Raw genomic sequence first — 22,197 nt, forward strand, 5'->3', positions numbered from 1 at the left:
ATTTGAGGATTCATTCCCAGGATTGCAGAAACAAGTTCTTTGGACACTTTCATTGCTTCTTTCTTTATGAGGTGTCCCTTATAAATACCTCCTTTCATACATTACTGCACTTTTGTGGGTGACACCTTATGCCTTTTATCTTCTAGATCTTTCAAGAGTGCAACTGTAGCCAACTTGCAATCTTCTTTTGCTTTGGAGGCAACCATGAGGTTATCGATGTACTGCAGAAGCACTGAGTTCCAAGGCTACTGCATATTTTCCTAATCTTTCTTTAGGATCTGATTAAAGATTGAGGGGCTTTCTGTATATCCTTCTGGGATTTAACACCAAATGAGAACTTTATTGAGGATTCTGAATGCAAAGAGATACTGGCTATTCCCATGAAGAGAAATGGAAAAGAATGCTTAACACAGATCAATGACTGTGTTCCATTCTGCATCACAGGAATTTAAAACAAAATCACAGTAGGATTCAGTACCGCAAGACAACATGGAACTACAATTTTAATAATCTTTCTCAGGTTTTGAACCACTCACCCTTTGCCTCTTGGTTCTTTCATGCACATCACAGGGCAGTTACGTGGGATATCTAGCACACCAAGGATGACAGGGTTAACATTGGCTGTTATCCACACATCATGAAATCTTTTTTTTACAGCCAGTTGTTTTCTATTTTTTCTTTTCATCTTTTGGTAAGTCCTCTTGAAGGTCTCTAAGCTCCATCAATGTTGTCTGTAAAGGATTCAACAAAACAAATATGCTGTCAGTTTCACCAGTGTCATTTCTACATTCTTCTTGCTCTTTCATACTGATTGTCACAGTTTCAAGAGCACAGTACTTAGCAACCTCATTAGCACAGCATTTTCCTAGGATGATCATGTCATCACCACTTTTATGAGCAGCACACTTAACAACTGACCTTTCTTTAGGTTGCTGCAAAGTTTCCTGCAAGTTTAAAATGCATGTCTCATTTCTGAAAGGGTTGCCAGGGGATGGCACTAAAACTCTTTCTAACCACAATTGTCCAGAATCATGGAACACACTAAAACCATACTGGCTGTCTGTGTACAATGTCACATAATGAATTAGCTAAACAGCATAAACAGCATACTCTTGCAAGTATAATCAATTCTGTTACTTGTGTTGAGGTTACATTTCACAAGTATGATGCTTCAACAATTAAAAAAAAGAATATACTGCATATGCTACTCTCAATATTCCATCATTATCTATTACACTAGAACCATCCACAAACATTGTTAGATCAACCACTGTAGGAGGCTGGCCTCATTTGTAGTGGGTACCTAAGGTACTTACACTTTATACCAGGTCCAGTAATCCCTTATTAGTGAAATGTAGGCAGTGTTTAGAGCCATGCTGTATAGAGGTAGCTGTAGGCAGAGCAGCCAAGGCTGAACTAGGAGACATGCAAAGCTCTTGCAATACCACTGTAGTCACACAGTACTTACACACAAGAAAGACAATACTCAGTGTTACCAAAAATAAAGGGACTTTATTTTAGTGACATAAGGCCAAAAATATCTTAGAGGCTATACTCCCTTAGGAGGGAAGTATTATACACAAAATATACACCAGTAACCAAAATCAGGTAAGTAAACAGTCATAAAATAGTGCAAATAGTGAAAATCACCATAGATCACAATGGGCCTAGGGGGAATACAAACCATATACTAAAAAAGTGGAATGCAAATGTCGGTTTTCCACCTAGGCACAAGTAGTGTGTAGAGGCTTTCTGGGAGTGTGAGAAAACACCAAAGGTAAGTAAAGTACCCCACCCCTGAACCAGGAAAAGAAGAGTAAAATACAGCAAGTTTCCTCAGAACACACTAGAAGTCGTGATAAAGAATTATGCAAAAAACAAGCAAGACTGCAAGACACCAGTGATGGAATCCTGGACCTGAAGACCTGCGGAGAGAGGAGACCAAGTCCAAGAACAACTGAAGAGTCCAGGAAGAGCAGGAGCCCCTGCTAACCCGGATGAAGGTGCAAAAGTGGATTCTCCGGTTAGAAGAAAAAGTCAGAAATGCACCAAAAAAGACAGCTGCGGGTTCCTGCTTGGTGCAAGAGATGTTCCACATCGAGTAGAAGAATGCAGGCTGTTTTTTGTCATTGTATTCTGCCAACAAGCCTTGGCGCATGCAAAAGACGCGTTTGGCAGGAAAAGGGGCTACCTGGGCCCAAAAGGGACCTGGGGTCTCAAATCAGACTAAGGGGACAGAGGGAGCTCTCAGCACTTCAGAGAGCCCTCACAAGACCAGGCAGCACCCACACGAGTCCCAGGACATGGAGACAAAGGAGTTGCAAATGGTGGTTGTCACAGCACTACACAAAGGGATCCCACGCCACCGGAGAACAACTCAGTGAGTTGAGCGTTGCAGGATACTGTGCTGGGGACCTGGGCTACACTTTGCACAAAGGATTCCTTGGAGAAGTGCACAGAAGCCCTAGGAGCTGCAAAACACGAGGTGCATATGGGTACTGCCTGGCTTAGGAAGGCAAGCTCTTACCTCCACCAAATTTGGACAGTTGGACCTTTGGACAGTTTGGCTCACTTTGGTCCACCACCTGTGTTCCAGGATCCACGTTCGTCATCAGGAGAGGGGACACAGAGTATCGGTTGTCACTGCAGAGAGGTCCCTGCTGAAGCAGGGAAGTGACTCCATCACTCCACGGGCGAGTCCTTCGGTCCTTTTGGTGCAAGAAAGAGACAGGCTGTCCTCAGAGCATGCACAACCTGGAAATTGTTGCAGTTGCTGGCAGGAGCTGAAGATACAGAGTTGCAGTAGCCTTCTTGGATACTTTGTTGCAGTTGTAGAGTTCCTGGAGCAGTTCTGCGCGGTTGATCCGATGGTATAAGGGGAAGCAGAGGTTGCAGAGGAGTCCTGCTGGAGTCTTGCAAAACTGAATCTGAGGAAACACCCACAAGAGAGACGTAAATAGCCCTCAGTGGGGGATTGGTCACCTAACCAGGTATAGACCTATCAGGAGGGATCTCTGACATCACCTGCTGGCACTGGACACTCAAATGCTCCCAGAATTCCCTGACCATCCTGAAAACAAGATGGCAGAACCCAGAGACACTATGGAGGAGCTCTGGGCACCACCCCTGGGGTGGTGATGGACAGGCGAGTGGTCACTCCCCTTTCCTTTGTCCAGTTTCACACCAGAGCAGGGACTGGGGGTCCCTGAACCAATGTAGATTGGCTTATGCAAGGAGGGCACCATTTTTGCCCTTCAAAGCATTTCCAGAGACTCTGGGGGGATACCCCTCCCATGCCTGTAACACTTATTTCCAAAGGGAGAGGGCGTAATGCCCCTCTCCTAAAGGAAATACATTGTGCTGCCTTCCTGAGATTGAGATGCTCAAGCCCCAAGAAGCCTATCTGTGAGGTGGCAGCAGCTGGGGCTGCAGTGGAAACCTCAGATAGCTGGTTTGGAAGTACTGGGGTCCATGGTGGAGCCCGCAGGGTACGTGGAATTATCTCCCCAATACCAGAATTGGGTACTATTCCCAGGTCCTAGACACCTCACATGGCCATATTCAGGCTTACCTTTGTGAACCTACATATATGTGTTGAGATATATGTAGTGCATGCTTATAATGACGTCCCCGCACTTACAAAGTCTGGTAAAATGGGCCTGGATGATGTGGGACCATCTCTGCTAGTGCAGGGGTGCCCTCACACACACGTACTATGCACCTAACCTTCAGGGTCTGACGGTTAGAAATATACGTGACTTATAAGTGACCTGGTGCGGTGAAAATGGCTGTGAAATAGTGCTTACACAATTTCACTCAGGCTGCAATGACAGTCCTGAAGAAGTGTTTGTATGACCTTCTTATGGGTGGCAAAAGAAATGCTGCAGCCCATAAGGATCTCCTGGAACCCCAATGCCCTGGGTAACTAGGTACCATTTACTAGGGCTTATAATGGGGCTCCAGTATGCCAATTTGGAGTGGAATATTTAGTCACTAGACTATAGTGACACATTTGGAAACAGAGAGAGCATAAGCACTGGAGTTCTGGTTAGCAGTACTCCAGTGACATAGTCAAGCATACTGACAAAACAGTAAAACATACTGACATGTAGGTCACAAACCATAAGCACTGGGGTCCTTACTAGCAGGATTCCAGTGACACAATCAAAACACACTGACAAACAGGCAAACAATGGGGGTAACCATGCTAGAAAGAAGCTACTTTCTCACAACTACATCAAGTGGAGTATCTTTTATGTCTGGTGTTGGTTTCGTACACAACTTGAGTCTATACAGTCATAGTCACAAACTTCATCATCCCCCTCCTTGTTTTTAATCTGCAGCAACATTGCAAGATTCAAAGTATTGCACCTTCTGATTGAAACAATGTCAGCTTCCAATATTGTTTGCCCATATTTTTTCAGATATTTGTATGTCATATTATGAGTTTGTGTATGAGTCAGCAAAATATCAACTGAATGAGGGACTATGACAGTAAGTGGGTAACCAAATCAAAATTCCTACACTTTGACCAATGGCAAGACAACCCGTTGCTAGAGACTTCAAACAACCATAATGAGCTGTCTCTACTGGATCTAATGTAGCAGTAAGGTAAGCATCAGGCCTGCATTATTCACCACACTTCTGAGTTAACAAGGAAAATGCACATTCTACTCTGTCATGACAATACAGAAAAAAATCCTTCTCATAATTTGCCAAATCGAGAGCACGTGCACCACAGAGATCATTTCTGAGCACAAGGAAGGCACACATGCATTTGCCATCAAATTGTCTTGGATCCTCTATGTCACTGTGAGTGGGCCTTACTAAACGCTTTGCGATGAGGGAAAAAGTTTGAATATTAATGTCTGCAATAGCCAACCATTCCCAAACACATCCTCACTTCCCTTTTGCCATTTGAGGATTCATTCCCAGGATTGCAGAAACAAGTTCTTTGGACACTTTAATTGCTTCTTTCTTTATGAGGTGTTCCATATAAATACCTCCTTTCATACATTACTGCACTTTTGTGGGTGACACCTTATGCCTTTTCTCTTCTAGATCTTTCAAGAGTGCAACTGTAGCCAACTTGCAATCTTCTTTTGCTTTGGAGGCAACCATGAGGTTATCGATGTACTGCAGAAGCACTGAGTTCCAAGGCTACTGCATATTTTCCTAATCTTTCTTCAGGATCCGATTAAAGATTGAGGGGCTTTCTGTATATCCTTCTGGGATTCAACACCAAATGAGAACTTTATTGAGGATTCTGAATGCAAAGAGATACTGGCTATTCCCATGAAGAGGAATGGAAAAGAATGCTTAACACAGATCAATGACTATGTTCCATTCTGCATCCACAGGAATTTAAAACAAAATCACAGTAGGATTCAGTACCACAAGACAACATGGAACTACAATTTTAATAATCTTTCTCAGGTTTTGAACCACCCACCCTTTGCCTCTTGGTTCCTTCATGCACAATACAGGACAGTTACGTGGGCTATCTAGCACTTCTTTTACAGTGCCCTGCTCTATCATCTTTTCAATTACTGGCTTCATTCCCTCCTATGCCTTCCTTGTAAGTCTGTGTGGAGGAGTTTGAGAATAGACATCTAGTTTTGTTTTAATTTTCATTGGCTCTGCACTCTTAATTAGACCCATTTCTTTATCTGTGAAATCCCCTCAATCTAGCCAGACTCCTTTCACAGTGTGTCTTAATTAAGAGGAATGTCTTCTTTTGTAACAACTGGAAACAGCTAAATCCGACTCTTGTGATGTTATCTTGTACTCTAAATCCTCACCTGAGTTTGAATTACAGCACAATCAAATGTCCTGTTAAATCACAAAATTTATCTTGAAAAGCAAGATTAACAGGACCACAACATTTATCTTGAAAAGCAAGATTAACAGGACTCAGATCACACAATGTGAATTGGTGATTGTTTTCAATTTATCCTCCCCATCCAAATATGGGGCACTCTGGTCAACCTCTAGGACTGCACCAAGAATGCAATCCGCCGCCCTCCTAGGCACTGTCATTGCAAATGAATCACATTTAGTGAAAACTGGGGAAATTCACTTCTCTCACTGGAGCAACAAGCACATTCACCTGTAACTGCCCTTGACTTTGCACATTTTGCATCAAAGTCTGTTGGCCTGGGATATTTGACTGTGTCATCTGATTCACATTCTCATGAATCTAAGCAACAAAATCGTTTTGAATTTGATTGAGATTTAATCTGAATTCCCACTTCCAGTGACCAACATTCCCACAATGATGAAAAGGGATAGTCTTCTTTACCATGTTAATGTTTATATTTATTCCATTTGAACCATTACCGTAACCCAACCTCTACCTGGAAAAACAGCTTGTGGATTCCGAACACTACTTCCTTGTAACTCATACCCTGCATTTCAGAATTTACATCAGCAATTGTACAACCAACACCAATATCAAAATCCAAAACCGCCTGCTGGTGTCTAACACTTCCATGAAAATGCTTTGTCTGCTCAACTATCAGTTTCTCTTTCAGTTTCCACTGCTTCAGGTTGAAATATTCACTGCAGTTCTTGCAATACTGCTGTATTTCATCAATACTCCTACCCTGCCAGCACATTACACTTTGGTGCATATGAGAACTAAGTACTGGATGCAAGCCTAAAGCATACACAAACCTGTTACTTTCTTTTTTGGGGTCTTTGACTCCACTGAACTTTCTGTAGATCTCCATAAGTGTCTTATAATTTGCATACACTGATTCTTTTTTTGTCCCTGAGTAGCTCTCATAATCTTTGACTAGTTCACTTCTTTTTCAGGAATCTTTTATTGTAAATAGGCAATCACTTGGTTGTACGTATTCATAAATAAAGCAGCTAGGGTATTAGGAGAAAGCACCCCCGGAGGCTCTTCTGTTGGCCAATCTACAGCTGCTTTATGATCTGTCCACAAATTATTCGGAATCACTATTTTAAATAATGTATTGAAATCACCCCAAATCACTTTTGAGGTTGTCACTAATCTATCTTCTGTATAACACTTTGCTGGTTGCTTTCTAACCTTTGGAATGTTGGTTGTAAATCCAAGGAGATCTGTTCGCTGCCAGGGAACATGCACGTAATCACTTCAGTGCACTTCTTGCGAAGAATATTCAGCCACCACTAATCCCATTTTACTCATCCTCACTTTTGATTCTTTCACTGCTTCTGCCTTCTTCTTTTTTGCTCTATCACTGTCTTACTTGATCCATTTTTCTCTACAGCTTTTTAACTTTCACTAAAGTTTGAAACTAGTTATTAATTCTCTAAAGTGTGGAGATATAACAATTAAACCCATTTCATTCACACCGCCATCATCCAGATCCATTGAGTAGTTTCTGTGACATTTTTTTCTATTGTATAATCATACTCTTCTGCCAATTCCTCAAATCTTGTGTGTGCATCACATGCACAACTAGCTTCTTTGTTTTTCAGAAATCTCAATTCATCTATATTATATGAAAAGATTTCTCTATGCTAATTGTACCCTGCAAAAGTTCTCACATTCGTTTTTTTATTTAGGGACATCAATTTTTCTCCTTTCTTGTTCTGGTTCAACTGGTTGACCTACAGTAGCAGTAGTAATGTATCTGGAGCATAACTGCAGTAGGCACCATAATAATTCTACTAGGACCGCTACCTTCTGAGGTAGCACAGTAGGCATTTAAAATGTATTTGTATTTGGCTCTCCCGCTACCATGTCTTGAGGAAGTCTGGGTGATTGCAAATCATATGGAGGAGGTCTAGAGTCTAGTAAATCATCTAAAACTGTGAGTGGTACTAGAACTGAGACGATTTTGGCAGCATTTCCAGCAACCCCAGATATTTTTTGATGCTTTCTACTCTCTACTGATGAAGGGCAATTACCCTGAAACACGTGTATAGAGATGAACAGCAATGACTGCACTAACTTTAGTGAAAAACTACGGACACTTTCAAGTAAGCGTTAAATTTGAACAGCATTTACCAGGATGCAAAGGGGCGAACTCGACTGGGATGTGAGGCAGTGTGCTCCCAACCCGCCTTCCTGTTAAAAGGCTCTCTTGAGCCACTGAGCTGACAAGCTCTGGAGACGCACCTGTGAGCCTGTGAGTGGTACTAGACCTGAGACGATTTTGGCAGCATTTCCAGCAACCCCAGATATTTATTGATGCTTTCTACTCTCTACTGATGAAGGGCATTTACCCTGAAACACGTGTATAGAGATGAACAGCAATGACTGCACTAACTTTAGTGAAAAACTACGGACACTTTCAAGTAAGCGTTAAATTTTTACTGCATTTACCAGGATGCAAAGGGGCGAACTCGACTGGGATGTGAGGCAGTGTGCTCCCAACCCGCCTTCCTGTTAAAAGGCTCCCTTGAGCCACTGAGCTGACGAGCTCTGGAGACGCACCTGTGAGCCTGTGAGTGGTACTAGACCTGAGACGATTTTGGCAGCATTTCCAGCAACCCCAGATATTTTTTGATGTTTTCTACTCTCTACTGATGAAGGCCAATTACCCTGAAACACGTGTATAGGGATGAACAGCAATGACTGCACTAACTTTAGTGAAAAACTACGGACACTTTCAAGTAAGCATTAAATTTGAACTGCATTTACCAGGATGCAAAGGGGCGAACTCGACTGGGATGTGAGGCAGTGTGCTCCCAACCCGCCTTCCTGTTAAAAGGCTCCCTTGAGCCACTGAGCTGACGAGCTCTGGAGACGCACCTGTGAGCCTGTGAGTGGTACTAGACCTGAGACGATTTTGGCAGCATTTCCAGCAACCCCAGATATTTTTTGATGCTTTCTACTCTCTACTGATGAAGGGCAATTACCCTGAAACACGTGTATAGAGATGAACAGCAATGACTGCACTAACTTTAGTGAAAAACTACGGACACTTTCAAGTAAGCGTTAAATTTGAACTGCATTTCCCAGGATGCAAAGGGGCGAACTCGACTGGGATGTGAGGCAGTGTGCTCCCAACCCGCCTTCCTGTTAAAAGGCTCCCTTGAGCCACTGAGCTGACGAGCTCTGGAGACGCACCTGTGAGCCTGTGAGTGGTACTAGACCTGAGACGATTTTGGCAGCATTTCCAGCAACCCCAGATATTTTTTGATGCTTTCTACTCTCTACTGATGAAGGGCAATTACCCTGAAACACGTGTATAGAGATGAACAGCAATGACTGCACTAACTTTAGTGAAAAACTACGGACACTTTCAAGTAAGCGTTAAATTTTAACTGCATTTACCAGGATGCAAAGGGGCGAACTCGACTGGGATGTGAGGCAGTGTGCTCCCAACCCGCCTTCCTGTTAAAAGGCTCCCTTGAGCCACTGAGCTGACGAGCTCTGGAGACGCACCTGTGAGCCTGTGAGTGGTACTAGACCTGAGACGATTTTAGCAGCATTTCCAGCAACCCCAGATATTTTTTGATGCTTTCTACTCTCTACTGATGAAGGGCAATTACCCTGAAACACGTGTATAGAGATGAACAGCAATGACTGCACTAACTTTAGTGAAAAACTACGGACACTTTCAAGTAAGCGTTAAATTTGAACTGCATTTACCAGGATGCAAAGGGGCGAACTCGACTGGGATGTGAGGCAGTGTGCTCCCAACCCGCCTTCCTGTTAAAAGGCTCCCTTGAGCCACTGAGCTGACGAGCTCTGGAGACGCACCTGTGAGCCTGTGAGTGGTACTAGACCTGAGACGATTTTAGCAGCATTTCCAGCAACCCCAGATACTTTTTGATGCTTTCTACTCTCTACTGATGAAGGGCAATTACCCTGAAACACGTGTATAGAGATGAACAGCAATGACTGCACTAACTTTTTTGAAAAACTACGGACACTTTCAAGTAAGCGTTAAATTTGAACTGCATTTACCAGGATGCAAAGGGGCGAACTCGACTGGGATGTGAGGCAGTGTGCTCCCAACCCGCCTTCCTGTTAAAAGGCTCCCTTGAGCCACTGAGCTGACGAGCTCTGGAGACGCACCTGTGAGCCTGTGAGTGGTACTAGACCTGAGACGATTTTAGCAGCATTTCCAGCAACCCCAGATACTTTTTGATGCTTTCTACTCTCTACTGATGAAGGGCAATTACCCTGAAACACGTGTATAGAGATGAACAGCAATGACTGCACTAACTTTAGTGAAAAACTATGGACACTTTCAAGTAAGCGTTAAATTTGAACTGCATTTCCCAGGATGCAAAGGGGCGAACTCGACTGGGATGTGAGGCAGTGTGCTCCCAACCCGCCTTCCTGTTAAAAGGCTCCCTTGAGCCACTGAGCTGACGAGCTCTGGAGACGCACCTGTGAGCCTGTGAGTGGTACTAGACCTGAGACGATTTTGGCAGCATTTCCAGCAACCCCAGATATTTTTTGATGCTTTCTACTCTACTGATGAAGGGCAATTACCCTGAAACACGTGTATAGAGATGAACAGCAATGACTCCACTAACTTTAGTGAAAAACTACGGACACTTTCAAGTAAGCGTTAAATTTGAACTGCATTTACCAGGATGCAAAAGGGGCGAACTCGACTGGGATGTGAGGCAGTGTGCTCCCAACCCGCCTTCCTGTTAAAAGGCTCCCTTGCGCCACTGAGCTGACGAGCTCTGGAGACGCACCTGTGAGCCTGTGAGTGGTACTAGACCTGAGACGATTTTGGCAGCATTTCCAGCAACCCCAGATATTTTTTGATGCTTTCTACTCTCTACTGATGAAGGGCAATTACCCTGAAACACGTGTATAGAGATGAACAGCAATGACTGCACTAACTTTAGTGAAAAACTACGGACACTTTCAAGTAAGCGTTAAATTTGAACTGCATTTACCAGGATGCACAGGGGCGAACTCGACTGGGATGTGAGGCAGTGTGCTCCCAACCCGCCTTCCAAATAATAAAATTAGTTCACCTAAATATTAGGAGAAAATGATGTAAATCAATTTCTTCCAGAGAAAACATACACTTTTGAACACTACCAATCACAGCAGCAAACTCACCCTCAATCAGTGTGCTTATTCCTTTGCACAAGGACATAAACAATCAGTAATACAGGTTAATACACATTCAACAAAACCCTTCAGTAATTCAGAAATGTCCCTGTCTCGGTATATCTGTGGCACCTCACAAAACACACCACCACTTTGTAGAGAATTCCAACAATATATCTTGAGATTTTGGACTTTGACAAATCTTTTTACCTTGAACCAAACCGAATAATCACACAAAATTATACTTTTTGTACAATAACATCTAAATATTTCCAAATCACAAATATGACAAAACCTTCAAGATCACAGAAATATACCCACCAAAAGACCCACAAATCAAAACTGCATATCCAAAACCTCATGCACTGTAATTCATATCACCGCACAAAGCCACACTCACAAACTAAAAATCCTACAATGCACAAATCCGGCAGTGCCACAGTCAATCACAATGCATTCTGTCCTATCACTACTCACACTCCTTTGTATTGGGACAACTCTGGAACACTTCATATAATTCAATTTGACCAGATCTTGGAAACCAGGGGACTACTGTCTGTACCCAAAATGTGAACTCTTTCTCTAAATAGATCTACAATCTTATTTTATATTTCCCACACTTGCCATCAAAACTGTTGGTGCTATTGCTCCTAGTCTGAGACATTGGAAATAAAGGGGGTCATTCCAACATTGGCGGGCGCCGCCCGCCAAGCGGGAACCGCCAATTGGCCGCTCTGCGGTCAAAAGACCGCGGAGGCCATTCAGGCTTTCCCGCTGGGCCGGCGGGCGCCCGCCAAGGGAGCGCCCACCGGCCCAGCAGGAAAGGCCCTGCAACATTGAAGCCGGCTCCGAATGGAGCCGGCGGTGTTGCAGGGGTGCGAAGGGTGCAGTTGCACCCGTTGCGATTTTCACTGTCTGCTATGCAGACAGTGAAAATCATGCTGGGGCCCTGTTAGGGGGCCCCTGCACTGCCCATGCCAGTGGCATGGGCAGTGCAGGGGCCCCCAGGGGCCACACAACACCCATTCCCGCTATCCTGTTTCTGGCGGTGAAAATCGCCAGAAACAGGCTGGCGGGAAGGGGGTCGGAATCCTGTAGGATTCTCCCAGCCGGGGGTAATCCGGCAGGAAACCGCCGGACCCGGCTGGGCGACCGCGGCTTTACAGCCGCGGTCAGAATGCCAGATGAAGCACCGCCAGCCTGTTAGCGGTGCTTCCGGCGACCTCCACCCTGGCGGTCATAGACCGCCAGGGTTGGAATGAGGGCCAAAGTGCCTTACACAGCATTGGGGACGGTGTTGTCCTCCAGGACAGATGGAAAAATGTGCACTTAAAAATACGATTCAAAACAATATTTAATTAGCAATCAGTAAATAAATTAGCCTTGACTCATAGATGCTCGAGATCAGTAATTTAGAAACCATGAAGGTTTATTATTATGTGAAAGTGCAATTACAAAATAAAAATATAGAAATTTAAAAATCAAATAGGTGCATACTGTTCTAGTCATAGGACATAAGCATAAAGGGCCAGATGTACGAAAAGATTTTACCCATTCTGTGTCTATGGGAAATTGTGTTTGTACATATGGCCCAAAGTTCCGAAGTCAATTAAAGTAGATGTAGCATGAGTAGAATTTGTAAAATAGTGTAAGTCCAGAATATGCAGCAAACCAGCAGAAAATTGGGCAGCATTCCTAGAGGCTTGGGGAAGAGGACAAAAAGATTGGCTCACCCCTGAAAACACATCTTTTTATACAGAAATTGGCCCTAGAAAGCAATGGAAATCGCAGAGAGTAGGGCGAGAAAACCATAATACACAATTATAGCGCTAAACTACTTACATAAACAATAGAAATTTTGTTAATGAATAGGCCAATAGTGAAAAGACAAGAAGGAGACCTTCCAGAGTAGAACTTCCTCCAAACCTCTCCAGGAACAGTGTGTCAACACAAAGCACCAGTGCACATTTCCTTCAGTGTGTGGTGTCAAATGAAAAATGGAAACATGATGAAAACATGGCTACTTGTAAATCCTAAATAAAAATGAGGCCTAATTGAGGCCTAGTTCAGCCTATGCCAAGAAAAAACAGTTCTGCATACCACTGCATTGCCATTTCTATAAAAAAAATGTTGCTATTAGTAAGCAAACATTATTTAAACCAAAACTAACACCAAGAAATCATAACCCTTCAGATGTCACCAATCCTGATTGACTGTATCTACAACCATAGCTCCCAGACCTGGACACAAACTGAAACAGCTCTACAGCTGGTAAGTCAGATGTGGAGCAAAAAGGTCCACCTCTAGAGGACTCTAAACTTCCTGAATTCTCAAAAAATACTCCTGACACAGCATCCAGCCACTGCGATCCACCAAATATTGCAAATTCCAGTCCCCTATCCAGTTGTCCTTTTCTGGCAGATACAGCACTCTCAAATCCACCTTGTGTTCTAGACAAAACTGACAAAACTAATTTTCCATCTATAACAATCTCCTCACTCTGCTGCCTCCTAACTTGTTTATATACGTTACTGTCACACTGTCCTTCCAGATCACTGAACAATTATGAATCTGCATCTTGAAACTCTGAAGTGCAAAGAAGTCCACAATTATCTCTAGACAATCTATACGTTCCCCCCTGCCTTCTCTGGTCATCTCCCTCCGAATGTAACTATCTTGCACCCCAACTAATGTTGCTCCTATCCGTTTCCAATATGAAATCTGGAGCAGTTCCAAAACTGGTGCAACCATTCCATGCTTGAAAACTGTGCAACCATCGCTGTGCTTGTGTCTACCCACATGGATGGCTGAGAAAGTTTTGCAAGATTTGTGGAGTCTCGTTGGTCCAGTGAATACCTAGTGAAGAATCACTGCATTCCCAATGTGCTTGGGTGTACTTTCCCCAACTCCCCTTCCGACTTCCTGCTGACAAGGGTGGACGATAAAGCCCCAGTCACCCTTCTGCTGGGGTGCTGCTATTACGTCACTGTGCTTTGATCCTAGGAAGGCAGACTGAGTGCATGGCAGGGAGGATAGCAACTCCCCAGGTGATGCCTGTGGCAGCCAGATTTTGTTGTCTGCTTGGAGGGCACGTGGTAACAGGAGTCAGTAAAGCTCAAAGGACTTTGCCTCTAATTGGTGGTTTGTTGTCCTTACTAAGGAGGTTCGGGGCTCTCATGTGTTTCCAGAATATTCTACTGACATCTCCACTGAACAGCACTTGATTCTTGAGTGGACGAGCAGATGGTGTCCTGTGGATGGTGACGGTTGAGGCTTCCTCTACCAAGGGGAGGAGAGAGAATGTTTTTTAATATCTTAAGTATTACACGTTTTATATCTTAAATGTTTAACTGTTTCAACCATCAAAGCCACTGCATGCTGCATCTTGCCTGGAATTCCAGTAACTCAAGCAGTTCAAGTAATTCAGACAATGCTTTGAATGTGGGCTCTTTCTAGTGCAGCAAATTTTCCTGGGCATCCCATGGACCTGGTGGCTCATAACACACAGGGAGGACATCCAGGAGATGGGAGCAGGGATCTTGTAAGCATGACTGGGCTGTTCCTCTTCCTACGAACTATCAGGTTTCTAGATAGTAAGCTTGAAAAGCCAGTAGCCAAAGGTTTGTTCATCATGGGCAAGAACAAAGCCACTGGAAACCCCAGCCCTATGCATAGCAGCAGTTATATACTAGATATCTTAATTGTCTGCACTGTGGATGTGCTAAACAAAGAAACTAGGCAAGCCAAAAGGCAACTTCAGAACAGCTGTTTTGGATGGTACTTTTATTATAACCATTACCAATGACTCCTATCCATGCAGGCCAACCCACAATTCAGAGCCCCTCTGTCGCAGAGCCCATAGCCAAGGTTAAAAAGGGGGGGGCAGAAGACACAGAAAACCCATACCCATTACAGTATTGGTACCAAACTGAAAGACATGCTTTTAACAGTGCCTTGCTGGAAATAACTCTTGCTGACACATTGTGTGAAAGATTGGGGGCACTAATTAAGCATAGCATCATACCACTTGAATAGAAGTTGGCTAAAACCGAGTTATGCGCAAAACAGAGAAAGCGAGGGAAGTGAAGGAATGTGCAAGGGAGATGTGCAGCCAGCAATTGCTGCCCTGCCACCTTATAACCACAGTAGATCTAAGGAATGTAGTCAGGCAATGGACTTGGCAAAACTGAGATGGCTAACTCAGGACAGATGGTAGAGACAATTGATATAACAAACCCAGTTCCTCTACTCAGGAGGATAAGAACTGCAATTTGGGGACTAGGGCCAATCAGCTTAACTTGGTTCCCTCCCTGGGAATTAAGTCCCAGATGCTGCCCATACTTATTCTTCCCCCAAAGCCTGCCCGTATATCCTAACTTTCATTAGTGTTCCAATGTTAGCTGATAAGCACCTTGAGAACTTTTCCCAACTCAAAAATATGTCTAGATTTGTTGCCAGCTTGGGTTTAACACCAAGACTGTTAATTCTGATGAATGGTGACCATAATTCACTGAACCTGGCCTTAGAATTTTCTGCTGTTCAGTCTTTAATATGAAATGGCACTTCTGCACCTCTGACCACTAAGATCCTCCTACCATCTGGTGTGAAAACATTCTTGTCCCCAAACTTTCTTAACTATGATTATCAGGGGTAATCTGGTGTCATGTTATAACTGTTTTAGTGAGGAGAAGGAAAATCCAGCAGTTGTTGAGGCCTTTTTGTACATCTGCACACAACTACGAAATATGCTCTTACAACCTATCCGTCACCCTGTTAACCTTATCCCTAGTGGTTTGATGCAGCCTGCTCATTAGCAAATCGTACCTTGGGACAAGCACTGGGACATATTCCCAGGGACACAGAGGAAGCAAGGAAGTGCAGGGCTTTCTACAAACAAACGCTGCAGCTGAGGAAGAGGGAGATATAGGACCACCAGTCTCACAGCTCTAATCAAAGTCAATAAGACAAAAAGGGCCCAATGTTTCTGGTCCAGCTTCAGTCATCAGGAACCGTAATGTAAGCAAGACTCACCTTATCTCACATATTTTTGATTATCTCTGTGTACTCCATTTCTCCAAAGTTTTTTGTTCCGGCAGTAGTGCCGATCCTATTGAAGGCCAGTTTGTTAGGAGACGCTTCCGTTGCCAACCTCACATTTGACCTGGAAGAAGCTACCAGCACTCTTAAGGAAAGCCCTGCTAATAAAGCTCTGGGCCTGGATGTTGCACTTCTCAACTTATTCAAGTGCAACTATGACCTCTGGGCTCCAGTGCTTACAAATTTCTATAATCATGTGAAAATTATATCTCTACCTCCTTCCTGGGCTTCCTCTTTATTTGTACCTGTTTTGAAAAAAACAGGATTGTAATGATACACGCTGCTGTCATCCAATTTCACACATTGATTTCTCCACCAAAAGTTTTGGGAGAGTAATCTATAGTTCGATTACATCTTGAGGCAATGCTAACAACATCCTTAGCTTCTGCCAGTATGACTTTAGGGAGTACCAGGGTATATAGAGAAGTGTCTGAACCTGTTTCTCATTGTAGGTAAACATGTAGGTGCCATGCACTGCCTACTGTACCTTGGCTTCATGGACCTGTCCAGCCCTTTCAGTTGGGTGAACAGGTCCAAGCTATTGTCTGTGCTGGTCGATCTGAGACTTCATGCTCGTTTGGCTAACCTTCTTGCACTTTTTCCATCTGAATTTATCTGGTAGTGTTAGGTATGGTCATAATGGGGAGTGCACTGAGCCTTTTGGTCTCCATACAGGAGTATGGCTGGGTGCCTCCTGGTACCCATTCAATTAATTTTTTACAACGTGAATGACCACTTAATAGTGAGTGGTCATGATGTACCTCAGGTTGGAGAGTAGCAGGTGCCTGCATTACTTGATGCTAGCCTACATGCCCAGAAGCCTACCATACCTAATATTGTCATTCTCCTATTTTATGTTGTCTTTGAGCATTAACTTTTCTAAGTCCCATGAGTGGTAACTTGAGACCCATCCATGTTAACTCCAATACTTCTCATATTTGGGGTTTGCTTTGACTGTAAAGGCTCTTGGTCCAACAATATAGCTGTAAGGCCCCTCAAAGTTACCCAGTCCCTGGGCACTCTTTTTAACTTAATCATTAAGATAGGGCGTAAACCTATACCACCATTTCTCAAAATTTGCTGCATGCAAAATGTTCCAGCCGCAACTTATGGCACAGGCGTATGCATATATACACCCAGCCCCAGAATGCCATTTGAAGAGAATTCCCTTTGCCACAGATTATTTCAGCCTCCCGGCTGTCCACACTTTGCGTACCTTGAAGAACTGGCCCTTACATACATTGTGAATTATACCAAACTTGCTGCCCTGCATCAAAGTCTGTCAGTATAGAACAAACTTGATGCATTGTTTAATCAGCAAGTAATCATGGACTGCCTTAAATGTGGCCTAGGGACTAAAACCATGACTGTCTTAAATCAAAGCCTGCCTCACTTCACTGGGTAAGCCTTCCATCTTCACTAAGCCCATCAACATGAATAAGTCCAAGAAAACCTGTCTGAAGTGTGCTTTTTTCGAGGACAGGAGGTTGAAGAGGGATGAGGCCAAACTCAAGAAGCCTATCAAGAAACAGCTTAATATGTTTCAGACTAGTGCTGTTGTTGAGCCCTACCTTCAGTTTACAGCCAGTCATTGGGAAAGGGGTCTGTTGTTAAGGTTTAGATTAGGAAGCACCATCTGCAGTTTGCTTTGCTTTCCCCTGGGGAGTTCAGGGGAGGGTTTGTTTTCCTGTATGTACATGTAATGATATTTCCCCCATGTTGTTACTAGAGGGTGAGCCTTGAGCTAAGGTTGGTAGAAAGCAATCAGAGACAGCAATATCCCATGATAAAGTGGAGGTAGTGGCTGCACAGAGGGAGATTCTGCCAGACGGCAGAGGGGGGCACATGTTTTATGGGTTTACTTATGGTGTTATGTTGCTACAAAACTCAATAAAAATAATTTGTATTAAAAGAAGCTGATGTAACTGACCTTTCCACTTGAATTCAAGGTAACCCTCATTCTCCTGGCAATTGGAATTGTAAAGAGAGCATTATTCAGATCTAATGTTACCATTCAATCTCCCTCTTGACGCAAATCTCTTAAGAGATGAATGCCCTTCATTTTGAAATGCCTATAAACTACAAAATTATTCAGTTGTTTTAATGTTTTTGCAGGATACCAACCTTTGTCTTTCTGTCCTACAAGAAAAGAGGTACTAAAATCACCTGCATCTTCATTCCACATTTCTATAATTGCACCACTCTTCAACAACTGCTCCACTTCAACGTCCACTGTGCACTCTAACATCATCTGAAACACCAATTCCCGTGGTGTCTTTACCTCTGTCACATTTGATACAAATTCTACCTTGTAACCATGAATTTCTTGGGGCACCCAATGGTCACATGTAATTCCCTGCCAATTCCTCAGAAAGTACTCCAATCTGCGTCTCTCCTTTCCATGAGAAAAAACTGAATCTATCACCTTGCCCACCTTGTAAAGCACTTACTTGTTGTCCTTGAGCTCTTTAGGCTCTACCTTTTCCTGATCTCCCTTTCTGCAAGAAGCATCCTGTCCTTCTTTGCACACCTCAGTATGTGCCTCTTTCTAAAATGTAGTGGGACATGAAATATCATCCTCCAAGAGCATGCCCTCTCCTCCCAGCCCTATCACAAAAACGACCTCAATAAACCATTCTCATAGTGTGAAAACATAGTCATGTATTACTATTTCATTAGCGTTAAAGTCCCCCTGTGCAAGTATATCACAGCATGCACGGATATATTTTATAATCAAATGTGAATTTTGTTTTTTGAATAAGCTGAAGTGCACTTTAGCCTCAACGTGTCTGCTATGTTTCATTACTCTAGAAGGCCTAGAAGCCATTTTACTACAGGTAGCAACTTTTCACAATTCTTGCATCGTGTAGTAAAAAGTAAGAAATTAATTAATTCAAATGTGTGTCCATGTATTTGTATCTTAGTTTTAAGGACATCTTACATTTTGTCCATGGGAAGATCCTTCCAACTACGCATTAGAAAGTGAAGGCAGAATTGCAACTGATGTCTAATGCAGAATATGTAGAAAACTGATAAAGCAAAAGGAGGAACAAATGGGGGGTGGGACAGGTAAGATGGAGAGTAGGGACAGGCAAACAAAGAAGTAGGGCAAGACCCCAGGAGCAGGATCATGTTTTGTTTGACGAAAGCTGGGGAACTGGAAACTGAACTGTCCTATCATTGCACTCAATGCACTAGTTTCCCCCCCCCGATGAGTCTAGAATTCATAAGACTACTAAAAAAACTATTTTCCTGAATTGTAGGACAGCTGACAGGTTTTAACTATGCCATGTATACCGTTAATTGCAGTAGCTCAAAAGGGCTGCAATGTTGATTGTGTCAATAATGGTAAATGTACAACCAGTCTTATTGAACGTAGGAACTAGTTGCTCTGATCTAAAAACCTCCAAGTTCCCATTTTTACCTGTCTCAGGTATGTCCTTTGACGCAGGTTGTCCTTCTAACCAAAGAGTTGCTCACCAAATTTCTGACCCTGTGTCCATTCCTCTGGGATAAATATTCCTTTTTACTTAGCCTGTATTCCCCGGGTAATCTGCTAGGCAGAGATATTCATTGCACATTAAACTGTACGGTATTCATATTCTGGAAAGTGTGTTCTTAAATATACCACATCAACAAGATAATGAAGTGCTCCCACTATGTATGACAGCACAAGTTGCCAAAGAGATGCAGATAAAACTCCTGTTTTAACTGCATTGCTTTCACAGATACCGTCCACATTGTGGTCCACAGGGGCAAACAATGTGAGGTTCATCTCAATGATAGAGCCACTGGAGGTGAAGCGCGATCCTCAAAATACACTGACCAGAATACCCCTGTAATTGTTAAAACCCGAGGTGGAGGAAGGGATCCACTCTATATAGCAGATTAGATTAAGCAAGGTGTTTCCACGGAAGGCCTTGCTAACCACAAGAATTTCGTTGACTTGTTGTGAAGGCAGCAAGGGCTGACTCTCCCTCAGACCCACACTGCTACCACCGGAGGTTAAATGCCGTGGGGCCAGAATGAGCCAAAGGGGAAGGGGTATAGGAACAAACAACAAACTAAAGTAAATAAATAAAAATAAAAAAATTGAAACAATAAACTAACATAATACATTCCCAAATACCTTGAAGGTAAGAGTCCACCGTGCAAAAGCCCCCTTGGAATGGTAGAGAACTCCCCCTTAGTCTTCTTCACAATGCCACAGCAGTCTGGTTACATCACCATGCAAGAAAGCCACAAGTCAATTAGGCAAGTGACTATAAAACCCTGACGCTCTAGGGAGCAAACACCCACACTACACGTTGTATTAAGTGATACACACAAGGCTATTATACAACCAGTGCTAGGTCTGAAATGAGAAACTTAGAAACAGTGAATGTCGTCACCCTCAGCAATCAGAGAGGAAACAAGAAACTAATTTGACTTCAGTTGCCCTTGTTACACTTGTTGTCAACTGGATTAAGAACAGTTACATTGTTAATCCTACAATGCGCAGGCCCACCTCCCAAGCGTTCCTCAGATTTTAAGAAAATGGTGCTGCACCCAGTGCAGCGCCACTTCCTTTGCACCCTTAGCACCCCCTACTGCCACTATGTGTGTGCCGTATTTAAAGTACAGCGCACCAACCCGTAGGGTAGGGGGCAATAGCATAATTTATTTTACGCTATTGATGTACTCTACAGGAGTAGCGCCAAAATGTTGTCCCTACTCTTGCAGAGTACATAGGGGCCCATTATAAATGATAAATTATGCCTGCTTTCTGGTCATGGAAATTCTGTAATAAGGGTTCTCGAGCCTTCCTTAAATAGTCTGGCAGCCAAGATGGCCACCAAGGTTATGTCACCTAGTTGTGTTACGTGTCTCGGTCATGCACAGTAATACAACACCTTCAAGCAAGCTCCCCAAGGCCTGGTAGATCTTATGAGTGAGGTTTTTGTGATGGCAATACAGTGGCACCCACAAACATTCAAGTGCAAGCACCTAGGCTACAAGGCACGACATTCCAACCGCTGATGCAAACATGCTACTTCTCCCTGAATACATGTCCCCACTATCTCCTTCATTATTTACTCAAACCTGAAAAGTAATATAGGTTAACATAAATCAAGTAGGTGTGAGATGTTACGCAGGGCCCTGAAGAATGCAACGTCAGCTGCACTCCCCTTTGCGAAGCAAGATGCACCAAGAGTACAGCGTCCTGGGTCCAAACAGAAGAGTCATGTGTGTGAGCAAAGGTGCCCTTAGGTTAGTGAGGGCCAAAAGACTGCGGCGACCTAGGAGTTCTTAACAGCCATTGTATACAGATTTGTTCCGCACCTTAGGGCCATTAATAATGTGGATATCCCAAGTTTCTCAGTAGTTCCTAAGCCTACCATCATCCTGATTTGCATCCTTGCAGATGCTTATGGTTTACTGTGGTTGATCTATGTTCCATTTTGTTCTCCATCCCCATTCATGAGAAGAGTCAACATTTCTTCTCATTCATATTCCAAAGATTTAACATTTCATGGATCTGACTTTCTGAAGGATTTACAGAGCCCCCCTCAGTTTTTCTCAAGCCCTAAAGAAGAATCTAGATACAATGATTTTCCCCTAGTGTCCTACGTTAGTCCAATATATTGACTATTTATGTTTGACATCTGTTACTCTAGATCCCTCCAAGGTGGACTCCATCTATCTCATCACCAAACTGGCTAATGAAGTGTATAATGCTTCAAAGGAGAAATTTAAATGTTGAGACCTTGGCCATAAAATCTCTGCTGGTAGCCACCACCTGTGCCCAGAACAAGTTGAAGCCATTCATAAGTTTTCCCACCCTGTAATTATCTCACTGGTAAGTAATCTTGTGGCAAGGCTATGTATTACAGACAATGAATACTGAGCTCCTCTGAAATGGTGAAGCCATTGTAAGCTTATGTAAAAAAAGACACCATTGAAACCCTTGCAGAGGTCTAGTGAAGCCACAAATGCATTTGCGGAAACTAAGCAGGACTTCTGCACCTTCTTAAAGACTAGCTGCCAAACATTTTACATTGTAATGTCGGGAACATAATGGATTTGCACTTAGAGCC

At 43.3% G+C, this 22,197-nt stretch overlaps 1 long non-coding RNA gene across 1 annotated transcript in view; it reads right to left on the bottom strand.

Annotated features, from left to right (window-relative positions):
* Nucleotides 1-547: 547 nt before the first annotated feature.
* LOC138297386 (uncharacterized) overlaps nucleotides 548-22,197 on the bottom strand; it is a 163,187-nt gene continuing 141,537 nt past the window's right edge. Inside the window, exon 3 of the long non-coding RNA XR_011204071.1 lies at nucleotides 548-731. This is a non-coding gene — a long non-coding RNA (uncharacterized lncRNA). The remainder of the gene's footprint in view (nucleotides 732-22,197) is intronic.

The sequence above is a fragment of the Pleurodeles waltl genome, chromosome 5 (genome assembly GCF_031143425.1).
Source record: "Pleurodeles waltl isolate 20211129_DDA chromosome 5, aPleWal1.hap1.20221129, whole genome shotgun sequence".
NCBI lineage: Eukaryota > Metazoa > Chordata > Amphibia > Caudata > Salamandridae > Pleurodeles > Pleurodeles waltl.